This window comes from Polypterus senegalus, chromosome 1 (assembly GCF_016835505.1).
Source record: "Polypterus senegalus isolate Bchr_013 chromosome 1, ASM1683550v1, whole genome shotgun sequence".
Lineage (NCBI taxonomy): Eukaryota > Metazoa > Chordata > Cladistia > Polypteriformes > Polypteridae > Polypterus > Polypterus senegalus.
This window is the reverse complement of record NC_053154.1, coordinates 165,203,874-165,221,939: the sequence shown is the minus strand read 5'-3', so window position 1 is coordinate 165,221,939 and position 18,066 is coordinate 165,203,874. Positions and strand designations below refer to the sequence as shown.

The window sequence follows — 18,066 nt, the reverse complement described above, 5'->3', positions numbered from 1 at the left end:
ACCGACATTAACTCATTTAAGATGAGGCATCTGATCTCAGATGATTTAAGCGACGGATGGAAAATACCCCCCTGATCTTAACCCTATTGAGAATCTGTGGCACTATTTGGAAACTGCTGTCCAGAGGCGCCATCCCATCAACCTAGAGAAGCTCTATAAATTCTGCCAAGAAGAATGGAGAAGAATCACTCCTGAACAATGTGCAAAACTGGTACACTTACACCAAAAGAATCAAGGCTGTTATGGCAGCAAAGGAGTTCTCAACAAAGTATTAAATGTGTAGGGCTTGAATACTTATACTTACTTCAGTTAAATATCTACAGAAAATTGTTTATGTTGATTTTTGGAGACTAAATGGATAAAAAGGTGTACAAATATTTTGTCATGCTGAAAATTATAAATGACTTTCAAGGGGACTGCATACGTTTGTACACCACTGTATTAGTAAATATTTGTGTTTTTTTTTTAAAAAAACTTCAGAGCACTTAAGACATTTTTAGGTTTTTGTGCACTTTCTGAATGATTTCTAACAAGGGATGGAGTGCTTTCGATGGTTCCCTGGCTACTTAAAGAACCCATATTTTTTTCCTTCTTTTTATTAATTTTATTGCAATCCATACAATTCAATCAAGTTTTTACAAAAAGAAAAATTGAGTGAAGGACAAATCGATCCCCACCCCTGAGAGAGAGAGCGAGCAAGCCAAATGGTGTGAAATTTAAGGCTCGTAAACATGCCTAAATTAATAAATTCTCTGTGCTTTATGAGCTTATTTAAAAATATTACTGATTAGATCCTGCCATGTTTTGAAAAAAATCTATACGGATCCTCCGAGTATTTGATTTTTTCCAATTTCAAATAGTATAACACATCAGTTTCCCACTGACTTAAGAGGAGAGTTTGGGTTCTTCCAGTTTATCAGAATAAGTCTGCTTGCCAAAAGTGTAGTGAATGCAATCACAATTTGTTTGTGTCCAGAATAATGTTAATTTGGTGCAGGCCCAGAACATGTGACCCAGTGAGGCTGGGACTAGGTTGTAGCGTTCGCAGGTTGGATCATGCCATGGAAACATTTTGGAGAGTTTTAGTCGAGACAGATGTGCTCAATATATAATTTTGAGTTGTATAATTGTATGCTTTGTGCATATGGAGCTCAAGTGAATTCTCTGCATTGCTACTTTCCACTCCTTTTCTGATATATTAAATTGAGAGATCTTTTTCCGAGTGTCCTCTTAGATCTTTGAAAGGGAGGGAATGTAAAATGATTTTATATATTGTAGAGATAGTGTCTAAGTCCTTGAGATTGAGCAATATTTTTCCAGCATGGATGAGGGTGCAAAATGAGGAAAATCTGGAAGGTTCTGTTAAACAATTTCCTGATTTGAAGATAGTGAAAGAAATGTGTAGCTGGAATGTAATTATTTATAGGATGCAAAGACGTTTTCTGTATATATTAAAGAACCCATATAATGAACAGAGGACATGAATGGACTTCCCGACTGTGATAGTTTGTTTTCTTTCCTGTCCAGGACACTGCAATGGAAAGACAGTGGGGAATGTCTTTCAAAGCTGTATACATCCTTAAGCTGTTAGGTGGCAGCATCACTTAGCTGGATTACTTTTAACACACCTGCAGGGCAACCTGTGAATTGTAGTAATGTTAAACAGTAGTGCTGGGTTCCATGGGTGCTGCCGAAGGGAACTGCTGAGAATGGGTTTCCTTACTTAAAGGATTTCTCCTGAGCTGGAAGTGCTTCCAGGTCTAGTGTAAAAGGGGCCACCTCATCTGACTGAGAAAGTCTGAATTATAAGTAGTGAGGAAGAAAATTAAGGGAGAAGAAACAAGAAAAAAAAATATGTTTACTACTAGAAAAGTGTGTGTGTAAGTTACTTTTTTTAAAATAAACTCATGTATGAGCCAGGTACTTGTGTGGGTGTAGTGTCTAGGGTATGGAGCTCTGAGATACCCCCTACAGGTCACACTCTGTGACATTATAGCAACTTACTAAGTTATGTACAATTGATTCAACACCATGTTATACTTTACTCCAAATCAAGATTTTATATATACTATGTGTGCATATATATATATATAAATGTGTGCGTTTTGATTTGTCTTTTGTAGTGTTTACAATACAGTAATCCCTCAGTATATCGCGTTTCGACTTTCAAAGCTTCACTCTAGCACGGATTTTATATGTAAGTAGTGGTGCAACGGATCACTGTTGATCCGTGATCCAAATCGATTCCTGTCCACGGTTCGGTACGCACGTGATCCGAAGATCCGAAACAAAAAAAGTTCCACTGTATTGTGCGCGTGTCTCTCGTACACTCTCTCAACCTGTCTCACGCATTTTCGCTCGACTTTTGTCCGGTTTGCCGCTTCATACGCGTGGTCATGCACAGCGGTAGCAGTTTTAGCAGAGGAGCTCAACAAACTTCCAGCATCATTTAAAAAAAGTTTTAATCAATAATGTAACTTTCCCTGAAGCATCAATATGCAGCACCAACAGGAGCAGACACATCTCCTCAAAAGAAGTCAGCAATGGTGGAGCTTTTTGGCAAGACCTTTGCACAGAAGGACATGGTCAACACCTCACCTTGCCACAATGGCAAGACACCATCTTGCTGTGCCCGGCACTTCAGTGTCTAGCGAGAGGGTGTTCTCAAAAGCAGGGGACATAGTTACAGCAAAGAGATCTACACTTTCCCCAGAAAATGTAGACATCCGCATGTTTTTGAAAAAAATAATTGAAATTAAGCGCTCAGGTCTGCTTTGCTTTCTTCTTTTTTGATGATGTGGTCATAAACTAGTTTTTATTTCTCTCTCTATGTTCAAAGTAAGAAGCAATGATGCCTTAAATTGCATTTAACGTTGTTTTTTTATTGTGTCCACATAAAAGGAAATAGTTATCATGCCCTATATTGCACCTTAATTTGTATTTATATAATTAAGTGGAATGAGTCTTGAGTTGAATGTTGTTTAATGGGCAAAAAATACTTTACTAAATTAATGGAGAGTTAAATTTGTCGTCTTTTTTTTTTTTTGCTGATCCGAAAATTGATCCGTGACTTAAAACCGTGATCCGATCCGAACGGCGAGTTTTTTGATCCGTTGCACCACTATATGCAAGCATACCTAAATATAGAACGCTGATTTTTCGCTGGTTCTGCAGACAATGGGTCATTTTACTTCCGGTATATGCTTCCTCAGTTGGTTTGCCCAGTTGATTTCAAACAAAGGATGCTATTAGCGGATGGTTGAGAAACTAACCAATCAGAGCACGCAGTTAAGTTCTTGTGTGTTGACTGGCTCAGCGACGGAGCGCCGAATTCGATTCCGCGTCGTTAACCAGGAAGTCTCGTCTCGCTCATTCAGCATCAATGTGTTTTGCTGTGTAAAGAGTTAACTTTTGTGCTCTTTTGTGTATATCTTTGTGCGTAGTCAAGCCCTTCATTATGGCTCCAAAACGATCTGCTCCTCCTACTGCTTCAGGGGCCGTGCCCAAGTGCCAACGTAAGATGTTAACGATTGCCGAAAAGGTAAAAGTTTTGGATATGTTGAAGGAAGGGAAAAGCTACACCGCTGTAGGACTCCATTACGGTATCAATGAGTCCATGATTCTTTTTATTTAAAAAGGAGGAAAAGAATATAAGATCTACGGGTGCAGTGTCCTTTTAACCAGGGTGCAAGACAAGTTATAAGTGGACGTAATAAGGCAGTAGTACGGATGGAATCTGCTTTAGGGATTTGGATTGAAGCCTGCCGGAAGAAGAACAACGGCAGTGCTACACAGTCGCCTGAAGAGGCTCCTTTAGAAGGGCTGTAATGCTCTCCTTTGTTGTGCAGTAAAATTAAACTCGTTATCGGACAAGTTGTCGTGTCATTGTTGGCGAGTAACCATAATTAGTTTTCTACTTACAGTACTTAGTACATGCATGTACGTTTAGTGTCACTGTACACACATTTACTGTATACAATTTTTTTTGCATTGTATGTATTTATTGTTGGTGGCCTGTCTATCATAATGTCTGTAACATGATATTGAAGACGCTCAATATCTTTAAAATAATATTTAGGTTTTACTGTATATAAACAGTTTGTTTACATACATAATTTCAATGAATCTTATCTAATATCTAAGAGAATACAAAGGGATTATGCTGTATAACTCTGCGGGGAATATTTATAAACAGTGTGGGAGAGTTTATAAGGGCTTAAAATATATAAAAATAACCATACAAACATATGGTTTCTACTTCACGGATTTTCACCTATGGCGGGGGGTTCTGGAACGCAACCCCCATGACCGAGGAGGGATTACTGTATATGTTTCTGTTTATTCACGTTTTTCACGCCTGTAACAGTGTGTATGATATCTGCAGGCACTCGGTTTATAACATTAAACTACTGCACCAAATTGGTTAGACTGCTCACTAACTGGTTTAAATTAGTACACAACATTTCTCCCCATCACCATCTCCAAGATGCACATTGTTACAGCAGTTCTCTTATTTCTTGCACTCCATATCATTCTGGAACATCGGATAACTTTAAAACTGCTGTTCAGGTTTTATGTTTATAGACTAAGACAGCTTAGTGTTTAACAGTGTTGTACTAACAAAACTGCTCACCAAACTACAGCATTTGGGACTTAGCGCCACCTAGTACAATTAGATTTTGGACTTAATTAAAAAAAAAAGACCTCAGCTTTGCAGATTGCCGGCATCACATCCTTCATGCTGACCTTCAAAACTACCACTCCACAGGGTAGTGTGCTGAGCTCCCAGTATAAGTTTGTGTCCAGACACGGTGCCAAGTCCATCATTAAATGTGATAATGACACCAACATCCTGGGCCTGATCACCAATAGTGATGAAGTTGACTTGCACAAGAAAATCAAGGACCCAGTCATTGACTTCAGAAAGTGGATTAACACTGAAATTTACATTGGAGGGGATGCTGTGGAAATAGTGAATAAAATTTCCTTGGAGTAACCATCATTGATGAATTAAAGTGGGATCACTACTGGGTAACAGCAAGTACCTCCCTCATGCATACCTCTAGATGCCTGTGACTAACCCTTAACGATTGAAACAATACAACCCAGCCTATCAGCAAATGTTGAAATTTGAATGCATAATGAAGCTTATTTACTTCATTTAATGATTGTAGAAAAACATAAAATTACTGTATAAACAAAAGAACTTACAAAAATTGGCACTAGGCTGTCTAGGTGTAAACATGCATATTTATAAAGCACTTGATATGTATAAAGCATCTGAAATAATGCTACAGGAGACATGTAAATGCAAAGCACTGAAAGAGATTAAAATAACTTGCCTTGCATGGTGCTCCTTTGGCATTTGTTCAATTTGTTCAGGATTGTCTGTGACCAAGTTATTAACAGTGATCAAACTTCCCACGTGATTCCATCTGACAATGCATTTGGAATAGTTACTGCTTTGAACACATGCTGCCAAAAGGATGTGTTCATAAGCATGTGTTTGCATAAGTATGTTCATGTTAAGGAGCTCTCTGGTTCCATCTGCTGGTGAAAAGTGTGTAAAAACATTGAGAGAGCAGAAAAAAGCTTGCGTCTTTCAAGCTGTCAGTGCGGCACTAAGGGCACACTAAAAGTTAATGCAACTTACCAGTCAGTTGGCACTGTACAAGGGTGATCCTCTGTATACAGACCATTTTAAGCAGGTCTACAACTTTACTACACAACCGACTTCTGGGCTCTGACTGGACCAACCAACACACTGGACTCCCTCCCTTTTTTATACCATTCTTTTCTGAATATTTTCCTTTACAATGTGCCTCTCTATATCCTGCTCAGAACTACACTTTTCACTGAAATGACGCAAACTCATTGCACGATCCTACTAACACCACTTTCGATAGCAGATGTTGTGGTCTTTGAGTGATTAACTGTGCAGCCTTTCCACCAGAAATACCTTTCAGAGCTGATGCTAGAATGTTCATCGGCCTCACCTGTTCATAATAAACTTTAACATATTTTTGTAAGAATGAATATGTCTTCTTGCAAAATATATGCCTTCTTAAATGTTCTTTTTTGTAAGAAATTACATATGCCCAGCAAAATGTGTCAGACTTGTCAAAAATGTGAAAAGTTTGTAATATGCATGGGTTGGCAAGTTATTGCAAAACATTAATGCATCTCCTTTAAGTTTCCTGTTGGTTTCTGGGTGATGACCCTGATCAGCTTCTTCCTTGCTCAGTTATTTTTTCTCCTTTGTATTCACCACATTTAATTAACTCAAAAAGATGGTCTTCAGTATTAACTGATGGTATGAAATGATTTCCAAAGTCTTTTATATTAACCTCTACACCTGTACCATCCAATAAGAATTTCCATTTACATTGAGAATTATCAATTGATGGCCAATGCAGCCATGTGCAAGTTTGCACTTTAAAATTTGGCAAGAAATTATCTTCCATTTTTCTTTTTGCACCAAACAATGTCCTTTGAAACACACCATTTTATTTTTGCACTGAGAAAATGACCAGAATCCAGATGTAAATCAAACACTAAACTTTTAATAAGCATTGGCAAGCCTTCAAAAGGTGATAATTTGATTCCCCACTTTTGCAACACATTCCATGGGGTTACAAATTTTATTTTGATGTACAACAATATAGTTATTTAATATTCATGGATCCGACAAGAATGTCTTTATTAGAATTATAATCTAATAAATGTGCGTATTATAATTAAACTAGCTGAAATACCCAGCGTTGCAGGAAGGAAAGTGTTTTTTTTAAAAAAAACACTTTAAAAATGAATTAACAATGAAGACTCACTAATGTGCTTGTCTTGTATGCATGTTATCTCGGAACCAGCCAACTGTAACATGTGTTGCAAGTTTCATGAAAATCGCTCCAGCCGTTCGGAAGTGATACTGAAAGATGCATACATGTTTATTAAAAGCAGTTCTATGAATTTCTGGGTGTTTATGCGTGGATATTGCCAGCTCAACTCTGTTCATTTCAGAAATTTGTTGCTATAAATAACCAGGCCCGGTTCTAGAGACGAAGCCGCCATCGTGCCATTTAATTTCAGCCGCCCATCACCCTATAATACTTTAACTCATTTTCTAAACTAAATAATTATTCTCAATTTCCTTAATGTCAAAAAAAATAAAGAAAATTTCTTCGTAGGTAGAATAAAACGTGACTTATTTAACGAATCGGCGACAAGTTTAATTAATCTATCAGTAAAATTCCGAATATAAAGCGAGTGCCGATTATAGACTTAATTTTCTTGAAAAAGACCTCGCCTCATATTCTCACAAATACAAAATTTAGCAAAAGTCTATTTCTTCACATCACGCTAAAGTTAAGGAAAAATATTACAAGTTAATTTATATTAATACAGTCCCTTTATGCCAAACCGTATGAACTAGATATGTAATACTTTACCTCCCATTTTACAGGTAAAACGACTTCCAAAATTATATTTAAACTTGCGCTTTTAACAATATCAAAAAGATTGTAGAAACAACAACTGAACACTACAAAAACTTTTGATTGATGTGCTGCGTACCTGAGCTGTCACAATTCACGTGTTATGACTTGCCCGTTCTTCTTTGAAGCAAGTTACCGACATTCAACGTGAAAAGACGAGCCCCGCGCCGAGCCTGCGTTTTGTTGAGGGCGGCTATGTTCGGCCGCCTTCGTACATGAACCGTTTGCACGACCGGCAGAACCGGGCCAATACGTAACGACCACAAGTCTGTTCACTTCGGGATTTTTTGTGGATTTATAGCAACCACAAGTCTATTTACTTCATCATCTGATATTTTTGTATATCTAGTATAGTACTTACGTTTTCCTGTCTCATTTGAATTTCGCGGGCCAAGCGAAAAAAAAAATATACAAAAAAAAAAAAAAGTGCCACGAACATGACTTTTCCAACAGATTACGGACACATAAACCTAAAGTCAAGCCAAAAATTATGCAGTCTTGGTAAGCGACGACTAAAGGGAGAGAACTAGAGTTCGAAATTCTGTGAGTCATTGTGTTTTGCACCCGTGTATGTCTAATGCATGGAAACTAAAAGACGACAGGTGCATTGGATCCACAACATAAATATGATTATGTCCCACATAGGAATATCATCAGGACATCACAATTATAATAAAAGTAAAACCATACTTTTTTGAAATATTTTTAAAATGTAACAGTTAAAAAAGGAAAAGTAACACTCGCGTCCGCTCAGCTGCTACATGTACGGCATGTCATTCGGCGTACAAATGAACGCGGCACCTACCTGATCTGAAAACGTCGCTGTGCCAAGCCACGCTCAACACAAAGCGCAGACACCGGAGACTAGCCATGTGAACGTAAGTCAGTACAGTACTTCGTCTCCGCCTGATGTGATTTAGAAGATATAACTAACACAGGAATCGAATTTACCCTTAACAGAGGTCTTCAGGCTGTTGAAATTAACAAAATGTCATACGTGAGAGGCGTGGCTTATTAGTCTTTAGGCCAATCAGTAGGCTAGTGACGATATAATGATAGGTGCGTTTCTAGGAAAGACAGATGAACAGACCAATCAAATGTGCCGACCAATAAGACAGACGGCAATTGGAGATGGGGATGACTCGAGTCTCTTGGACAGTCCTTCTTTTAAACCACATCCTTTGGTTAATTTTACGTATATTTGTGCGCCGGACAAGGTAAAAAGTTACAGTAACGTGCATATTTGGTTCAAAATGACGGTGTAATTATGTGTGACACATTTAAATGGCAAAAGTCATCCATTCATGTTTTTGCTTTGCATCTGTGGTTTTAATTTGTAATGACCATTTAGTATGGACTGTTTTCAAATGTTAAGCCAAAACCGCATTTTACTTTGAAAGCTGTTTTCTTAATTACACTGTTTCCTTCTGGATAAGAAGACAATGATTTTAAACACCAGTAAGAATATCGAGCCCTCACTCTGCAACCGATTTCAAGTGGCCACCAGTCTATTTGGAGTCTACCATATCAGTAAAATAATATTGATGTTATGATAAATTTCTGTTTACGACTCAGTCGTGTAGCTTTTCTGGTATAAAACTAATTTCAGCAGTTAATTCTTGGTTTGAGAAGCTCTGTCTCTTCTCTTAGTGGCTTCTATTGCAGCATACAAGAGATTCCCATACCCATGTGCATAATGGACTGTTCTCAGACCTCCTGAAAAAACCTCAAGAACGTGAAGCCTTTCCCATTGCTCACGTGTGGTAATGACTTGTACCCTCTTAGCTGGTAGATAACTGCCCAGCCACAACCTCTTCTGTTGCTGTACATTAGCAACTTAAAGTAGTACTATGGTGATACAGATAGACTTTACACTGTACTTTCCATAAAAAAAAAACGAAAAAAAATTGCCAAATCTTTTAGTAGCTATGTGTATTGCAGTACCCTGTGCATTGCAATACTTCTTTTTAATTCACTGCCATGATTTTACACTCTTCTTGGCTGGAGTGCTGTGGTTTCCTCTCAGGGACTTATTCACCCTTGTGGTTAAATATTGATCACCATGGTTCCCTTTAGGTGACTCCTTCCCATTTTCACAGGATCTTAATCTCCACTATAACTTCTCAGCGGCATGTCCTGACCTTTTTATTGGCTGTATGCTGAATGCTAATCTGTTTTCTGCCAATGAACTGCAGTGTTTGTCAGATAGAAATTGTGTGGCCGGCTACCAAGTTGGCTAAATGATGTCCACCACTGCGACATTTCAATGACCAGTTTCCTTTTGATTCAAAACTTATTTCTTTATTCGTCTCAATATATCCCAAATCCTCCCTTCACTATTCCTTGATGTGTGACTCTGGAACACACTAGCTTCCAAGAATACATTATCAGACATTGTCTTTTTACTTGAGTTCATTTTTTGTCTTCTTTTTATTATATTCATAATGCCCAGGCTTTTCTGCTTTTTGTTTAGTAAATAAATCATAATTTTTTTTTAAAGTTTGTTAATAAATTGTAATGGGAGGGAAATAAAACAACAAAACTCGGAACTATTTTGCAAATAAAGAGGGATGAAATAGGGTATCCCCGTTACTCCATTTTCTGTGAAAAACTGAAAAAGTGCTGTTCTACTCTTTCATAAAAACAGCAATTGACATATTTTATTTGTTCAGTGGGGGTTTTCTAATCATATCTGGAAGAGTTTGGGTTCATCAGCATTTTCACTAGGTCAGTAGAACATATTATTCTCACCTGCTATGATTTTGAAAATCTGCAGTTATATGATAGTTCTTGTTGTCTGTTTTAAGTTTAGCATGCATGAAAATGAATTAATTTTCATGCATGCAAATCAGAAATTTATGTTGGCATTCCATATGAAGAGAGCAGAATGGAGGTTATGACAAGAAGAATAGTTGTGCAGTGCTTTGCACATATCTAATATCTTCTTGGTCTTTATGGTGTTGAAATGTACACAAATGTCAAGTTGTAAAACACTTCATCAGTAACCTTGTATTTCAAACCCATTATTTCCAATCTAACTTGTAGTATACAGTGTGTAACCAAATATGTTACCTCCATTAAAAGCTCAGAGAAAAGCGCCACCTGGTGGCAGTGCTATTTTTAACATCTATAGGTTAATATCTGCCAATCTATTTTCCCTTCTAGATTCCTCTGGTTTTATATGAGGGAGCACAAATGAGTCATTTGGATTTGGAGAGCAAGTAGGCAGCTGTGCAGGCTATCCAAACCAAAGTAATTGTGGAAATGCGGAGTACAAAGTCACCAAGGTAAAAACTAAGACTTTTTGTTTAATTATTTTTTAACTAATTTAACATTTTCTTTTTAACTTGACACTTCCATCTACTACATTACAAGCAATTATTTTAAAGCATAATAAAATCTTAATAACAAAGCTGCTGCTCCATAAATTGCAGGGTTTAGTTCTTGGCATGTTCACTGTTTGTGAGGCCATTCATCCCAGTATTCATATGGGTTTCTCCTAGTACTCCAATTTTCTCTCAGTACCATGAGTTTGGGTGTGTCCTACAGTGAGCTAGTGTCTTATGCAGGAATTGGCTCTGCTTTTAATGTGATGCTTTAAGGATGAGCTATGACTTGTCACAACACTTTACATGAAAAATGTTGGTTCAGATAATATATGAAAATTCTAATGAATATCCGTCTGGGACTGCAGATTTCTCATTCTGCATTGATGTCATACCATCTCAGAAAGCCTCAGAAATCTGTCCAGTTCCTCTGTACAAGGTGAAACAAGTTAAGGCATTTCTATTTTATTAAAAATAATTTGAGAAAGACCCTGTTTTCCAATTATTCAAATTTATGTGTATGATAGTTTCACATTTTAACATTCCTTTAATATATTGCAGCTTTCTTAGTGTTTTTCTTGCCTTTAATTTAAACTTAGTTATGTAACTGAATTGCTTGCCAGGATCCTATTATCAGTTTTTTTTGCATAGAGATTTTGCATATAAATGATCAAATCAGGGATATAAATAATTAATTCTTATTTTGTCCTCTTCACTAAAATTTAAGTATTACCTTAGGTGTTCTAGCTGATATTTCAAGGTCAACATTAGTTACTTAACAATCAGTCTAATACGTTAAGTTTGTTAATGCTGACTATATCTGAGGTACCTAAAGATAAAGAAAAGCCTTCTACCTAAAACATTGCTGCGATACTCAATAACACTATTTCCAAAAAAAGAATAGAATCCATTGTAAGGCAAATAATACAGGCCAGTTCCATTGCTGAACAATGGCTTTGTTGAAAGCTGTAGCTAAAAATGAAACGGTTCTTCCATGTATACTTTTTAAAAGATAAAAAATATTTTTTAAAAAAGTAAATTCTATCAATTCAACAAGAATTATTACCATAATATATTCACCTGTAACCATTGACTTGCTCTGAGGCCTTTCAAACTTTTGATACAGAAATAAGCCTTTGGGTTAGGAACTCCTTTTATACACATGGACTATACTATGATGTTATAGTCCAGAAACATCTATTAATATAAGTTCTGATTATTTTGCTATTGATTGAGAAACTAAGTAGAGCTAACCTTTATTGACAATGGTATTTAATATTGTGGTGAATCTGTCACTATTTGTATTATTAAACAATCATATATTCAAGGAATTATAAGGCATGTATTTCATGCAGATGATATGGTACTCTATATAATTTACTCATATTTATTCCAATTATCAAGTGTATTAATTATATTGAGGAATGCATTGAAATTTTGTGTTAACATTAACTTGAATAAGAGTATCATTTTCTCAGACAATATTTCTGCATTTCAGCCCCAGTTTGATTATTTAACTCTCTCACCATAGTATTGATATCTTGCAATACCAATTACAAAAACTGCATCTGTTGGAATATAATTTTTGTCGTCTGATGGAATGTGTCCTTTAGATATTCATTGATTGCTATTCATCGTCTTGCTTTAGCTGAGAATTTGATGTTCTTAAAATGAAAACTCTCCAAAAGTTTCCACAGGATGGTTTTTATATACATTAAACATTCTTCAAAAAAATCAGTTTTAGCTAGTGGGGGTATTGGAGGGGGCATGGTGGTACTTTATTTTTAACCGTAAACCTTTGTTTCTATTTACATGTATTTTAAGATTTTGGAGGGAAGCAGAAAAGAATGAAATTGCTCTGGCTTGTTGAAATTTAGAAAAAAAATCATGTTCCAGTTCTCTTTTTATATTCCAATTGTCTTTATATTTCAGCCATTTCTGAATTAATAGTACGCATGCATCTTTTGTACATTTAATCTTGCAGCTCTTCTATTATAGAAAGTCGAACAGTTTGTTTAAAGTTGCCTGCTAGGCTTGCCTAATCTTCCTTAATGAGAAACCATACTATCTTGTAATAGTGAAAATGCATGTAGTACTTTTTGCCCTCTTTCAAGTAATTCAAATGGATTCAGCAACTGATAAGACATAGTTCTCTATGCTGCTCACACTTATCTTGATAGTAGTTATCTAAACTGTCCTTCGGTCAAGTCCTTTACTGCAAAAATGCTTTTAGGAACCTATGTCGCTCAGTTATATATTTTGAGACCATCACTCACTCAGTTCATAGTGTCAGACAGTATTGGTGCCACTCTTCCAATACTTAACCCTTATCTACTTGCAGCAGTATTCAGAGTACTGCCTGATACAGTAGATCTGTAATATGTAGGGAAATATTTATTGTGATATGTGAGATATCTTGTACTATATGCTTGGCACCATATCCTAACCTATCAGAATGATTCCTTAGCCATGCTCTGTAACACAGCAGGAAATGAATATTTTACTATGTACAGAATTAGAAAAAAAAACTAATTTTCCACCTGAGGAATTGTCTAAAGCTGCTTTAGAATTTGACAAGAATTTATTAATGTTGTACTTAAGTAAGTGCACTTGGCCTGTGTTAACCTTTTTGATACTGCTGTTTGAGCAGCAATTAATGTTAAAGACGTTATTAATTATTGTATGCTCAGTTGCTCTGCTACATATCATCAATTTTAAGTAATATTATAAATTAAATAGTTGAGAAAAAAGAAAATCATGTCAGAATAATCTCCCCATCTATCTATTTTCTGATCTGCTTAATCCGTTTTAAGATCTCATCGGGACAGAGACCTACTTGAAAACAAAGCCACAGTCATCCCCAAGATGTGCAAATTATGTTGGTTAGGTACTCTACTCTGGCCCTGTTTCTGTCAGGCTGTATGCCATAGTTTGTTTCTGTTTTGTGCCCAGAGCTACTGAGATAACCAGTGGCTCCCCAATGAACCTTTAATTTTTGTAATAAGCACGTTCATGTTTTAGAATGGTGGATTCCTTATAGAGTCAAAACTGAAGTAAGCCATACCATCCTTATAAAACAAACACTAAATATTTAACATTGGGTAGCATAGTGGTACTGTGGTTAGCACTGCTGCTTTATAGTTGCAGAGTTGTTGAACCTACTTGTTCTCCATGTGTCTGCATGGGGCTGGCATTTATAACAGCTTGCTCCAATAAATGGGCCCATATGTGTGAGAATATTGTGTGGATTACTGGGCTCTGCAATAGGCGAACATGTTACCAATCTCTACTGGAAAAGGTACAGGCTGTCTGTGATCTGAATTGGATAAGTGAGTCAGAGGTTAATGGATATTAAAACTTTTATTGGCCATATGTTCTGCTAACAATTTTAAAGCATTAAAATATCTCTTTTAATCTTTCACTGAAGCAAAAGAGTAACTAATTGTGTGTTTAATTAAGATTTATATCATGTTTAAAGCAAGAATTAAGCTCTTCAGACTTATCTGTATGAATTTTGAAATCAAGGTCACAAACTCCTGATTCAAGGCTTAAATGAAATTTTTATGTATAAGAGGTTGAAATTATGACAACCTAAGGCTTAAAAAAACACTTGCATACACATTCACTAGAATTTACTCATGTCTATTGGCATTGAAAACATATTCATAATTTTAGATTTTGTGGGGAAGAAATGAAGCACATTAATCACAAACAGTATCTATTCAGTGCCTGATTGCAAAGCAAACCAAAACATTCTGATGCCCTTTACAAAAAAAAAAAGTTTAGTTTAACTACATTAATGCAAGTGTAAAGATTTTAATTAATGTTTTATTTGTTTGTTTGGGAAAAGCACAATTGGCCAGGCATGGCATTTTTTTTTATTCTCTCAATAAATAAGACACTAGTTTGGTTTTGTTGGGATTTTCTTTTTCTTTTGGTCCTTATATTGTTTTACTATAATTATGTATGGGAGAATCAGTATGTTTCAGATCTCCCATGCATTATTGCAGACTGGGACTTTTAAATTCTTTTAGATTTTTAAATTCTTAAATTCTAGCCTTGTTTGAGGATGAAGGAAGGGAAGGGAAACAGACAGCAAACTAGATTAATTTTGTTATGCCTACACTGTCATTTTGAGACTTTATATTAGACATGTTATTAGTGACAGGTTAAACATGAAACTTTCATTGAAATAGGAAAAATTAACAATGAGCTTGAAAATACAAAAAGTATAATATTGATCATTTATTACATTTTGTAAATTAGATTGTTAAAAGTCTTAGTTTTGAATCTTGACTAAAAAATGATAAATTTTGTCATTGACAGAATCCAGTCTGACAAGGTCATAGATGTTTGAAATGGTTCTCACACCATTCTAAGAAAAGCTTTTGCTAACCTCTGACAGTTTTGAGTTTAAAATTTCTCTCAATCCTTTTATAGCATTATGTGGAGTAATGATAAATGGAATATTATTCTACAAAAAAAATATTCATGTGCAGGGTAAATATACTATTTTCAAACCTGATTAATCCATGTGAGGGATGTAGAGAGCCAGGGTCTATTCTAGTATCACTGGGGGCAAGTCCTTCACAGATTCCATTCTCACTCGCACGCGCTCATATACACACACACACACACATACACCGACACTCAGACAAGTTTGAAAAGAGACAGATAATTTATCCAACATGTTGCATTGAATGTTTAGGAAAACCTAAGTACCTTGAGTAAAAGATACAGACACAGGAAGAACATGCTAACTCCATTTAAACAACAAATGGCACAAGATTCAAACCTAAAATGCAGAATCCTTGAAGCTACTGTATAAACCACCATTCTACCGTGACAGTGTTGGTCTAATTTAATCAAATGAAAGAGTGACATAACTCACTTTCTATAACACAATGGAGTATTGATATTTTTATTATATGAAACTAAAAAAACAACACATTTTCTTTGAGTAATGGTAAATAAGCATGCAATTCCTTTGCAAAAGTCACCTTAAAACATAGTAAATAAAAAAGCATATAGGAGGTGAGAAAGATGCCTCAAAAATAATGAAGATTCTGAGAAGCAGGCTTTAGGAGAACATGCTCAAGAGATGGAGTGCCAATTGAGAGATTCAGACACATGAGAAGAAAGGGTGCTTAAGGTAGGGCTAAAGAAATTAAATATTTTTAAATTATTCTATTACCTGTTTTCTACAGGTAGTGTGGCTAGTAATAATAATAATAATAAGACGTGTAATATTTCTTGCTTCATCCAGTATTTTTAATCTCAAATTATTTCATTGTGTTAATGAAACAAATCACTTAAACGGATGATCTGCCTCTGCCGTCTGGCCTCTGCTTTATAATTTACTTGCTATGTGTGATCTTCGGGATAAAAACTTAAAGATTGCCTTGTAGTTTTACTATTCTTGTGAACTTGGAGAGATGTTAACTAACTCTTAAGAACTGCCCAGCGCAGAGGACGTGGACCCACCTGTGCTTGCTGCCCTAATGGCTTTCGTAAGAAGACCCTGGCAATGCCATATTTTAACCATGTCACTGGCTTATGAGTACTATTAAACTTTGTCTCATGAAAATATCTCCAGACAGACAATGCTTTTAGTAAAAAGTTCAAGTCCTCTGTTGCTGAGGAGTTTCACTTGCACGTTGTTGAGTCATGGAATTTGCTTAGTTTTGACGTTGTATCTCTTCTTCTGTGTCATTAGCATGACGTTGTTGTTGCTCAGTGGCCTTTGCTATACACAGATCTTTCGTAGTGAGAACCGCGGCACTATCTAGTGGTTGTGGCTGAGCATGAGCAAAGCAGACTGCTTCATACACACATGGGTCTTTTGTTTATATGTCAAATTTTTATTCTGACTTTGCTTTTTTAATGAACTTTATGAAGATATTCACTGCAGTCATACCTTTTTTAGTAAAAAAATATGTTAATTAAATCTGTACACTTGTTTTGGCTTGATTTATTTAATAGTCTTAACATTTCAATTTTTTAAATGGTTTCTGATTTCTTTACTAGCAGCTAGTTAACAATGAGATTCTGATAACAAGGTGGCCAATAGTACAACTGCTGCCAATAGTGCAGATTTGCTGTTTATTTTTTGCCAGATGTCTTTATCTAAGACCATTCATTCTGAACCTTTTTCTTTAGCTTAGGATTGTGGGATCTTTACCTAAGGCCATCCGTCCTTCTTTTTTGTAACCTGTTTGTCCAGTTTTGCTTAATAGAGATTCAGTGCCTATTTTGGCAGCATTAGATGCAAGATACGGACTAACCCTATATTCATGAATTGTATAATAATATTGACACCATACACCTTTGTGCAGTGCTTTACAGTACGTACAGGATTACAGTTCAGGATCAAACTGGAAAACTCGGCATATCAGAATTACACCAAGTAAAAACAAATCGGCAATGTTTCTCCATGGAATAGGCTGACACAAGAGAAGTTAATACAATGTGTCCCAGAGTGTGTTTGAAGGAAGTGCTCTTCTATATTGTACTCTGCTTTTTCACATTCCTAAAATATGGAACTCTGTTTTTTTCACTTTCCTAAAGTACAAACTATTCATTTTGGAGCTCATATTGTTTAAAATAAATGAATGCATTTAATATAGTGCCTCCCTATCACATTTCACATTTTCAAGCAATTATAAAAGGTGCAAACAGTTTGCTGATAAAGATTAAAGCAGATTTTAAAATTCTGAAAAAGCTATCTTCATCTTAGCAACCAAATAGAGGAAAGACAGATATTGGAAATTATTGAGTCAAGGTGAATAGAACAATGGGAAATTACTGACAAAGACTTGAACAAAAGACATCTCCTAATCTGACATGTTTAATCAAAATTAAAATGTTAAACATGATATTTAAAAGAAAAAAGATGATCAGTAATTTCATGGCTTTGCCACTTTCCAAAAGAATAAAAGCCCTCGCATCATGGGTGTGAGCATTTACTCCATGGGCAGTTTGTCTGGAGAAACATTAACAGGTAAAGTGGCAAAGAGGTGAGAGAGTAGAGAGCTTGCTTCTTTATTTGCAAAGTTGATTGCCTGGGTTTCTGATAAAGCAACATATTTCTGTTTTCCTTATTTAATTATATATTTTGCTTTTTAGTGTCTGATGACTTGTACAACCTGGGAGAAATCTTGTCCATCTCAGCTTGGGTATGTCTCTGCAAAAAACAGAGGGATGCCCTTGACATCACGGCTGGTATTTGCTTCTTTGGTATGGCTGAACTG

At 35.9% G+C, this 18,066-nt stretch overlaps 1 protein-coding gene and 1 long non-coding RNA gene across 2 annotated transcripts in view; one reads left to right on the top strand and one right to left on the bottom strand.

Moving 5' to 3' along the window:
- LOC120534433 (butyrophilin subfamily 2 member A2-like) overlaps positions 1 to 8,488 on the bottom strand; it is a 74,431-nt gene extending 65,943 nt beyond the window's left edge. The window contains exon 1 of the mRNA XM_039762024.1: positions 8,296 to 8,488. The gene's annotated coding sequence lies outside the window, so the exon portion shown is untranslated. The remainder of the gene's footprint in view (positions 1 to 8,295) is intronic.
- Positions 8,489 to 8,621: 133 nt separating this feature from the next.
- Positions 8,622 to 18,027, top strand: LOC120518602. The gene is made up of 3 exons (XR_005631260.1): positions 8,622 to 8,707; positions 10,656 to 10,777; positions 17,942 to 18,027. It is a non-coding gene; the product is annotated as an uncharacterized LOC120518602 (long non-coding RNA).
- The last annotated feature ends 39 nt before the right edge of the window (positions 18,028 to 18,066 follow it).